The sequence below is a fragment of the Sapajus apella genome, unplaced genomic scaffold (assembly GCF_009761245.1).
Source record: "Sapajus apella isolate SASKATOON/1434 unplaced genomic scaffold, GSC_monkey_1.0 scaffold56, whole genome shotgun sequence".
In the NCBI taxonomy this organism is placed as follows: domain Eukaryota; kingdom Metazoa; phylum Chordata; class Mammalia; order Primates; family Cebidae; genus Sapajus; species Sapajus apella.
Window position 1 is genome coordinate 8981146 of NW_022436996.1, and position 10488 is coordinate 8991633.

The 10488-nt window shown below is 57.1% G+C and overlaps 1 pseudogene; it reads right to left on the reverse strand.

Moving 5' to 3' along the window:
- Positions 1-1426: 1426 nt before the first annotated feature.
- Positions 1427-10253, reverse strand: LOC116528022 (annotated as a pseudogene).
- Positions 10254-10488: the final 235 nt, after the last annotated feature.

Below are 10488 nucleotides of genomic sequence, written 5' to 3' on the forward strand. Positions count from 1 at the left end.
TGTGTTCCCTGCCAGGTGCCACCATTGATGCCAGATACCCCTCCCAGCCCCACAGCTAGGGTCCAGGCCTCAGTCTCCTTTGTATCCCAGTGGCTGGCACAGGCTGGATCCTCAGAAAGCCACTTTGCCTGCCTGCTCCAGCAACGGCTTGAAGGCAAATCTTACACCACTGGAGAGTGCCCTGTGGGGGCCAAGGTGGCTGGTCCTGAGCACTGGGCCACAGCCAGCCCAGGCACTTCTGAGACACATGGCCCACAGACCTGCCTTCCCAGGTAACAAGGGGCAAGGGAAAGGCAGAAGTTAGGGAAAGTTTCCATGAAATCTTACAACTCACCAAGCTCAAGATTTGAATCTGAGGGACGCTTGGGCTCAGCCTATTAAACAGGAGGCTGGGTCTGGCCGGGACTCTGTTCAGGGCCTTCCGCCACCACTGCCCACCCTAGGAAGCACTTTAGGATCTGCACAATCAGCATTCAGGAAACCAAGGGCTATGGCTAAGGCTGAGCACCTTGGATGTCCCTTCAAAGCACTGAGTAATGACATCTCCTAAGTGGGACCTTCGTCTCTGAAAATCACTCCCCTAATAGAACAAGGCAAAGCCGGCCACTCCTGCCCATCCCCAGTCCCAGCACAGGCCTTCCGCTCAGTGAGGCTCAGGTGTTTGGGACTGGCCTCTACCCTAGCCACATCTCTGCCTCCCTGCATGCCTCCCGTGGGCAACCACAGAGCCTGGGAGAATGGCCCTCCCCTGGGAGGCCAAGACCATGTGCAGAATACTGTGACCTGGCCAAGAAGTGCCCTTCAGGAGAGGCTCCTTGAATTGAAGGGACACCAGCTGCCCCTGTGCCCTCAGAGCCCTTTTAGGGAGCTCCCTGGGTGCTACCCACATTCTCCATCTCCACATGAGAAAAAGGACTGTGCAAGGGACCCCCCAGACGTTCCTGATCACCACCACTTTGCTGCCTGTCCCCTTGAGGCCCAGCTCCGTCCCGGTGCCCTCAAATCTGAGTGTGACAGAAGGATCACTAGGGGCGTTCCCCCACACTGCACCCCTGAGCAGGCCTGTAGGGAGTTCGTGGGTCCGGGATTCCCTCTCACAAACCTGGCAAGATGGAAAGGCCTGATCAGCATGGCTGCCCTGGTGACGCACAAGTCAGGAGGGACAGGTGATGCTGTCGCCACACTGGCCGCAAGGACAGCACTTCTCCTGCGAGCGGCCGCACAGGTGGGGCAGGAAGCTGGGCTTCTGCATGAATCGCTGGGCGCACTGAAAGGCGCGCTCGCCTGAATACACGCCCTGGTGCACAGTCAGCTTGGCCAGACGCCTTAAGTGCTTGTCACACTGCGCTCACGGGAATGGCTTCTCGCCGGTGTGCATGTACGGGTGCTCCAACGGCGTGGACAGGCGGCCAAAGCGCTTGGCACAGCACACTCACAGGGCTTCTCCCCGGTGTGCCTGCGGTAGTGGGTGAGCGTGACCTGGTGGACGAAGGTCTTGCCACTTTGGGGGCAGGTATAGGTGCACTCGGCTGTGTGTGCCTGGTGGTGGCTGGCGAAGGTGGCTGGCTGCGTGAAGCTCTTGGGACACGGATCACCGGGGAAGGGCTGCAGGCCATGATGCGGGTGCGGCTGCTGTACACTGAGCTCCTTCCACACGGGGCGCAGGGTGGGCACTGCTCCGTGCCACTAGCAGCTGGCTTAGCCTGGTTGGGGGGACCTGGATGGAGGGAGGCCACCTCTCGTTCCCTGGGGTCAGGAAGCAGACTCCCACAGGTGCTCCCCCCGGAAGCCCTCCTTACCAGACCCCCTCTAGCAGCCCAGGCTGGTTCGCTGTCCTTGGACCCTCCCTCCAGACTCCTCTTTGCTGTTCAGCCAGGTCTCTGCAGGGAAGGGACACAGAGGGGTACAGCAAGTGAGGCGTTCCTGTCACAGGCTCTGCAGCTGGGCCACCTACCCTTTGACCTCCTGGAGTCTGAAGCTGGGCTCAGGCATCACTAAAGGCCCTATTCCCGCCTAGCATCCTTCAGCTCCCATCATCTTCTGCCGGGTTCCACCCAGTGGCTGTTCCACCTAAGGCCACCCAACACCCCTCTCCGCTTCATCCACCTCTGAGCCTCAGCCCAAGGGTCCTCTCTACCCAGAATGCCTCTGGCCTCCTTAATGCCTCTCACCCAGACTCTAAGCCCCTCTCAAGTCCCCCCTCTCTCTCACAGAGCCCCCCAAGACCAGCGTGGTGACATTTTCCCCCAGCAGCACCTTCATCTGGGCCTCCTGTGGCCACCGAGACACCCCTTCTACCACAGGTGAAAGAACACCTGCAGCTGTGCGCCCATCGTAAGCAAATGTGCTTTTTCTTAGGATACTGGCCATCTTTTGGGTCAGATTCTCAAAGGGCTCCCTGGCTGCAGACACAGCGGTGCTCCGCCCCACTGTTTACTGTGTCTGTGTTCGTCTCCCCCCTCCCGAGGGGAAGCTGTGTCTCACGCATTAATGAGCCCCTGCAGCGTCCAGCACCGTGCTGCCTACAGACGAGTTCATGAAATAAACAGGAAACAGCTTCAGGAATAAAAGAATGCATGCTTTCATGCCACTGCATGGGAGGACACCGCGCAGCAAGCACACAAGATTCTGCAGACACAGCCAAGGCAGGGAGGCTGCACACTGCCTTCCTTCAGGAGCCTCTTGCAGGAGAAAGCCCTGTTAGAGGCGATGTGAGGCCCCCCAGGGGGTGCCGCGTCTCCTAAGGCTCAGGGATGCAGGCCTGGGGAGACACGCCCAGCGTGCCCTACCTGAGCAGAGGTGTGTCTCAGTGGTCTCCTGTGTACCCTGCTGGCTCCTCCCACTTCCTCTCGCCTGATCCAGGACAGAAATCCTGGGGGTGTTTCCAGCTGGCCTGCGTCTAAGGGAAAGAAGAGGCTCTGAGGACACCAGGTGTCACGAGCCATCTTTCCTCTCACAGTCTCAGTTGGGACCGGATGCCAAAGGGACTCCCAACAGAACTGTAGGTCCCAGCAAAGGCACAGCACATCCTGGGGACGTGTGACATGGCAGCGAGTCAAGCAGGGGAGCTTGGCAAGTGAAGACGGGCTGTGAGTTGTGACGGGGACGGCCAGCCACCTTCCAGTGCCATCCACCCCCCTTCAACACTAACAGGGCACTTGGTGTCCTGCTGGGCACATGGCCGTCCAGCCTCCAGACCATGTTTCTGGGCCTCCCTGGAAGCAGATGTGCCCCATGGCTGGTCTGACTAATGGATGTGAGGGGCACCTCCTCTAGCTACGGGACCTTCGACGGTGGATTCGGCCTCTCTGTGCCTCAGTTTCTTCATCTATGATATGAGGAAACTGAGAGTTGGAATAAGCTTAAATGGGTCAATGTTTATAAAGTGCACAGGAAGTACTAACTGTGTGTTTACTAGACGAGGAACCAATGTGTCTGGTTAAAGGGAAAGGCATCACCTCAAAGAAAAGGGGAAAGCGCACCCCTCCCCCAGCCCATCCCCTTGCTTTCTTCTGCACGGCTGCGGGCTTGGTCATGGGCCATCTCTAACCATGGTAACAAGACCTGGCCCCAGGAAAGGTGGAGCGACAGGCTGGAAGGAGCCTGGGCCTGTGAGCTGCCAAAAATGCCCTGTCAGGAGAGAGGCCAACCCTTGCCGTGTGAGAGCTGCGGGGTTCCGGTTTCGCTGTTTTCTTCAGTCTCTGTTACAGCAGCCCAGCACAGACCTACAGTGCCCTCAGGTAGGTAACCTTCAACAGCTGGTCCACCTCACCCATCTGTGCCCACCTCTAAGGCCTATCTTAAGATCAGGGTATAATTGCTGCTCCTCTGCCTGCTCCAGGCTTGACATGGGTAGGCACCATTTTGGTCAGTGAAGGAATGAATGGAGAACATTCCAAGCGTCCCATGTCTCTCCTGTCCAGTCACTCAGTGGTGCCAGCTTTTACGGCTGGGGCACCGCTCACTTCTTTCTGTCCTACACGAGGCACTTCTGACACAGTCACTCTGAAGACACCAGCCCAACCTGGCTGCCACACACCAGGCTGGCTCCATGATTAATCAGGACCTCCCTGGAAACAGCTTCAGAGAGAAAGTTGATCAAATTGTACCAACACAAAAAGATCCTTAAGACATTGTCGAGTGAAAACAGCAAGCTGCAGAAGATACGTAGAGTACATCCATGTGTTCTTAACCCCTGTGTTTTTCTGCAGTGCACACAAGTATGTAAATGCATGACAAAAATAGCCTGAAAGGTTACGCAGCAAAATCATAACAGTGGCAACCCTGGGGGGAGCCTAGGGTTGGGCGGGTGGCCAGCAGAGAGCCCTTTAGCTTTGCCCGTGACTCCCACATGGTTTAATGAGAACTTATTTGTGTAATAATCCATTTGCATAATCAAAACATACACACTTTCAATGGTTAGAGGCTGGTCAGTTTCTGTTCAGAGTGCTCTCTGAGCCTCGATTCTCAAACTAACGGCACCAGAATCCTGGGGGGAAGTGTTGAAAGTGCAGTGTCCAGACCCTGCCCGTACCTCATGAATGAGCACCCCGTTTACACTGCTTCTAGAATTCTGGCAGGAAGAGCGCACCTGTGGAAACATCCAATAGATAAAGCAGTCCTGCACTCACACTGACTGGGGCCTGCAGGTTTTCAGCAAGAGTTTAGAAGCAGCTTCTAGGAGTGAGACCCAGTCCTGGGGGTAAACAAGGTTCTCTCCTGGAGAAATCTGGAAAAGCTGACAGAGTGGAATACAAGAAGTAACTGCTAGAACAGCAAGGACTACCCCCTGAGCAGGCCTCATTCCTCCACTCCCACGCTGCCTCCAGCTGCCTTCAGGTGTCAGCCCAGCCTCTTTCCCAGGCCCTGCCTCCTGCTCTGCATCCCCCTAGGAGCTGCTCAGCCCTGAGGACTGTGGCACCGGCCACAGCCACTGAACGTGCCCCGGTCCTGCTCACACCTGCTGTGGGGGTGGGGGGCAGCCCAGGAGCCGGGGTGGCTGCGGTGCCTGGGCCCAGCTCCCCTCCCTCCACCACGGGGGAGGAGGTGCTGGCCAGGCTGCTGTAGCAATAGTGCTCGGTGACACAAGAGCCATGCCCCACCCCGCTGGCCTCTCGTCTTGCTCAGGGCTACCCAGCGCGGGCTTGTGACCTGCATCCCGCCACTCCCCCGCCCTTTACTCCACCCTGCTCTTTCTATGGTGCCCCCACCCCCTGCAGGTGCCTGGAAATGCCACTTTTAGCTTTGGACCTACATACCAGCTGCCCAGTGCCCTTGTCAACCCCCACCTTCTTCCCACTCTGGGCTCACCGTGACTCAGTTTACCTACTCAAAGAGCCTGCTTCACCAGGGAGCCTTTCTCCCCAAATCTAAGAATCTAGAAAGCAAGGAGCAGTTTCTTGGCATGACTCACTGTGTTCAGAGCAACAGCTCCAGGGCTCCCGTCCTTCAGCTAGAATGGCTCCACTGTTCCCCATGTTATATGTTTCTTGTTGTCATTGGAATAAAGGGTTCTCACCTTAAAAAAAACCAAACAAAAAAAAATAACTGCATTCTGATCCAATGCTATTATCTGAAAAATAGAGAAAACTGAGCCCCTATTCTGGTTCACTGTTCATTTAATAATTATTTATTGTTTATAATCCCAGTACATGCCAGGCACTGGGTAAGGTACGGAGGGGGGGATATCACAGCAAGACTCAGTCCTTCACCCAAGGAGAATGAAGCCTGGAGAGAAGCAGGGATCGGGCTGCAGAGCGAGGACCCGCACGCAGGCACCCAGGGTTCTGGAGCAGACATGGCGCCAGAAGGTCTCCTGGAGGCCGCCAGCCCGCCCCTCCTCCCAGAACCCTGCATGCACCATCGCAGCCTGTCTCAGTCTCGGGTCCCTGGTATTTGCTCTGCCCTCTGCCCTTCCCCTCAGGCCCCCAGAGTGGTCTCAGGCCAAACAATGGCTCCAAAGGGACATGGAGTGTGGGAAGTGGCCCAGACCCTCTCTGGGTGTCAGAACACCCAGGCCTGGCCCTGATCGCCAGCTGTGAGGGCCAGCAGCTCATTTCCCCCATCTCGGCCTCTGTTTCTTCAGGGAAGGCCTCCTGACACCAGATGCCCTGCCCAGATGCAGGTTGGGAGGCCCAGGCCCGCCCGCACACTGACAGACTCACCAGTGCCCAGGCTCCGGCCCCTCTCCGCGCTGGGCAGGCTGCAGCTGCCTGCTGGTCTCCTCTCTCCCCTGGGACCAGGAGCTCTGGCTTGGTGGTGGCCCGGCCTATGGAAAGGAAATGGGCAGTGGCAGGGCTGCCCTTGCAGGCCTGGAAAGGGAGGGTGCTCTGCCAGGCTTGGAGCAGGACTCACTCCCTCTTCAAGGCCTGTGTTGAGGGGCATGGAGAGTAGCGAGGGCGAGACCTCTCAGTCCTCTTGGGCCAGAAGTGAGTGCCATGAGGCCAAGAGAAAGGGTTCCATCCACTGCCCATACAGACAAGTCACCTAGTCCAGACAGATCAGGAAACTGAGGCCCAAGAGAGGGGCTGGCCATTCACAGCAGTCAGAGCTCAGGCTTCCTGCTGCCCTTCCTTCCATGTGCTTCCCCTTCCTGCCTGAGGCTGGGCAGCCTCCTCACCCTGCCTCCCACAGCACACCGGGACCCTCTTCTGAAAGTGGAACCTTTGCGGCCAGGCAAAGAGAGGGAAGGCACTGTGTTCTGGGCCTCAGCCTCCCGACAGGGAGAGAAAGTGGACAAAAAGCCAACTATTCACCTTCCCAAAGCAGTGAGAACTCCAGTGTGCGCAGGAGAGCTTGGGAGTGGGGTAGCTACAAAACCCAGGTCTGATCAAGTCACACGAACAAACACACCTGCCTGAAGGACCGAACTTCCTAGGGCTGGCCCTCACTTTCTGGACCTGGAGCACCCTTAAAATTCATCCTTCTTTGCTCAGCAGGAATCTCCTGAGAACTCAGTGTGCGGAGTGCAGCTTGGGGGTCCTAGGGAGGCAGATGTAAGCCAGGGAAGGCCCCCGCTCCCCAGGGGCAGACAGGCCGGCAAGCCACAGTGTGCACATAGAAGCCGCCTCTGGCACCACGCAAAGGGCAGGACAGCGAGGAGCAGATTCTGGTTCATTTACTCCACAAAACCTGGGACAAGTCACATAACCTTTGCATTTCATTACGTAAAACCTCCAAATGAGAATGACAGATACTTTCTACCTGCCTGAAGACAGAGGGCTGAACAAATGATTTCCCCATGCTTCCTGCTCTCAGATCCAGGAGTCTATGTGACTGAATAAAGGAGTGAAGCCAAGGTGCGGAGGCCCCCTGAGGCCAGCCTCTTACCCAGAGCCCAGGGTCTCACAGCTCCCCTTTACAACGCGTTTGCAGAGCTCCTTCTGCAAGTCCTCCAGGCCACCACCTCGCTGCACTGAGAAGTACCTGACCATGCCTTCAGGACCCAGAGGCTCCTGTTGCGCAGCAGGTTCTCCACGTTCTCCAGCCGCCTCTGCAGTAGCCCGTACTCCTGCAGCAGGGTCTCCAGCACGGCCCACTTGCCCTCCAGCTGGTTCCCGAACTCCACGGCCATCTTCTCTCAGTCGCCCAGCTTCTTCTCGGCTGTTCCCGTGCGTCCCTCCAGGCTCTGTAGCTGGGCAGCCTGGGACTCCGTCTTCTTCTCCATGGCCTGAATAGCAGCCACGATGGCCAGGAGGGAGATCTTTGCAGAACGTTCTGGGCCTCTCCTGGAGGTCAATCCACAGATGCCAGTCCTGGAACCAGACACAAGTCCGTGAGTGGGCCACCAGAAGTAGAGTGGCCCAGAGCCATTCCCAGCTACAGGAAGGTCAGGATTCTCTGGAATCGGGGAGACATATTCTGAGTGCCAGAGAGCCTCACTGGCCAGACCCCCAAACTGACCCCACGTAATAGTCAAAGACAGCAGACACTGGACCCCCACAGAACCCCCATGAGAAGAGTCCTGAGCCAAGACCCAGGGCGAATGGAAAATGACATAACAAACACCACCTTCATAAACAGACAGAGAGTGGATCCCAGCTTTACCACTCACTGGCTCTATTAGCTCAGCCAGTTTCTCAACCAACCAGGGAACACAGCCAGCAGCAGGATCCAAGAAGTGGTGAGAAGCCCAAGTCCAGAATGCCTGCCAGGGGCCCTGGGGTCCAATGCACATCCAGGCAGCAACCTGAGTCCTCGCCTTCTTCTAGAACAAGCCCACACCCCTTAGTGGGCTCAGAGGGGAGAAAGGCCTGTTGTTCTGCCTTGGTGATCTCTAAGGCCCGTCCACCCTGACATCTACTGGTGTGACTTCCTGCCCTGCCTGACACCATGTCCACACGATCCAGGTGCCTTGTTGACCAGCCCCAGGGTGGTCTCCACCCTCCTAGCTGCCAGGCAACAGGGGCCAGAAAAAGTTAAAAGCAGAAAAGGAAAGAAGGAACCATTACAAGGAATAGGCTGTTCACCAGAGGTGGAAAGGTATTGTGTATTGCTGGGAATCAAATTTAAAATCCGGGAATCCCTTAGTGTGCAACAGCTGAGGTAGAAAGGGAGCACTCCTGGAGACGGAACTCACCTAGAACTTGATCCGTGAAGGCCGTGTTGCCTCCTCTGGGCTCCACTTCACTGTACCAGGAAGAGGCCAGACTTGAGGATGGTGAGCCATGCTGTAGGGGAAGGAAAGGGCCAGGTGTCTGGTGTCTAGTACCTGGTATGTGTGCTACACTTTGCTGAGTAGGTTTATTGGAGAGGTCTCTAAAAAACTCAGTTGCACAGAATTGGATTAATCACAGTCTGGTTCATAAAACACAGTCAGATCACTGGTCCACAGCCTTTACATTTGTTTTTAAGAATACAACATGTGCTAATGTCACACACCCTGAGTGCTCTTCCATCTCTTCAGTGCATTTCATCCACACAGCCACCTTAGGAGTGAAGGAAGTTAGGATGCCCCCATCAGTGAGAAAATAGAACCTTAGAGAAGTAATGTGGCCTTCACAGATTAGGGGCAAACATCCTCACCTCCCTGCAATGCCCTGCCACAAATGTGCCATGCGGAAATGAGTCCAAAACCACTGCAAAGCTATTTCTACTAGGAGATGACCCCTCTACTTCTAAAGACCTATGAAAATCTCAACAGCTCTTATGCAGGCCAGCGATGGCCTGGGTCAAGCCTGAGCCTGAAGCCCCTAACCAAAAGTCCTCACAATGCAGATCCCCTCAGCAGCAGCCAGAAAGACTTGGCAGGGAATTCTGGCATCAGAAGCCTCCTGAGTGGAACCAGAGCTCAGGTCCAGAGCCCACCTCACAGCCAGGAGCCAGACTCTGGCTCCAGCAGACTGCAGCGGACATCCCTCCCCAGGCCATGGCACTGATCTCAGCTTGGAGAGAGGATGGGAGCGGGATGGATCTTTCTCAGATGGTCGACTGGGTGTGTGTGTGGTGGGGCGGCGGGGGGTGGGGTGGGGGTGGGGGTGATTGCCAAAGGGGGGGTCCAGAAAGCAGAACCTTGGAGTCTGGAATGAAGATGTCCTAGGTCCACTGCCCCCACAGAACCGGGTCCAGCGGATATCAGGGCTGGAGGGAACCTCCAAATCTTGTGTTTAGGGCCAATCGCCTTATTCCACAGGTTAGGGAAACGGGGAAAGAGAAGGGAGTTTATCATTTGGCCCTAGGAGTCCTCCTCCTGCCACCCGGACTGAGCCCTCTTCAGTTCCAGGAGGTGACTGGGCTGGTGGGGGGTGGGATGTCCTGGCGAATTCAGGACTCGACTTTACGTCCCCACGCTTCCATGAGGGTCGCCCTTACTGGAGGCGCAGCTGCCTCAGCCATGGCCCTGTACTGGCCGGCCTGGGCAGGGAGTCGCCGCTGCCGTTGAGCGCGCGCGGCCCCACACGAGCCCAGCGGCGCAGTCCTCTCCGCTGACAGCTTCAGCCCTGCTTTTCCTGCACGGACCGACCTTCCGGGACCGCCGGGACTCGGGACACTGACAGAACGAGCCCGGGCAGCGGCTGTGCTCGAGGCCGAGAGGGTTACGACTGGGTCAGATCCCGGTCGACGGGGCTGGAGGCTCCGCCCCCGCTTGGCTGGGGCCAGCAACCCAGTGCGGACTTTCCTCGGCCAGCCTTGGAGACCCCGCCCTCACAGCGTGTGCCGGGGTTTGTGCGCGCCCAGCAGGTGTGAGCGCCCGGCCCGGGCTGGTGCCCAACAGCCTGCAGGTGTCGCCAGCTGCCACCGCCCCGCACGGCCATTCACCACCCAGAGGGCAGAAACCAGATCATGCGCACGCAGTCGTTTATGCCAATAAGTTTATTGATCACCAGTTAGGGCAAGGGACTTACACCTTCACAGTTCTCTTGGGCGTTTAACGTCGTGGCCCACCCATTTATTTCACAAATGAAGCCGAGGACCCCGCAGAGGGAGTTTGGGGCCCAAGCAAGTCTCCCACCGAGTCGGGGGCACCCTCAGCTCCTGCACCACAAAGCT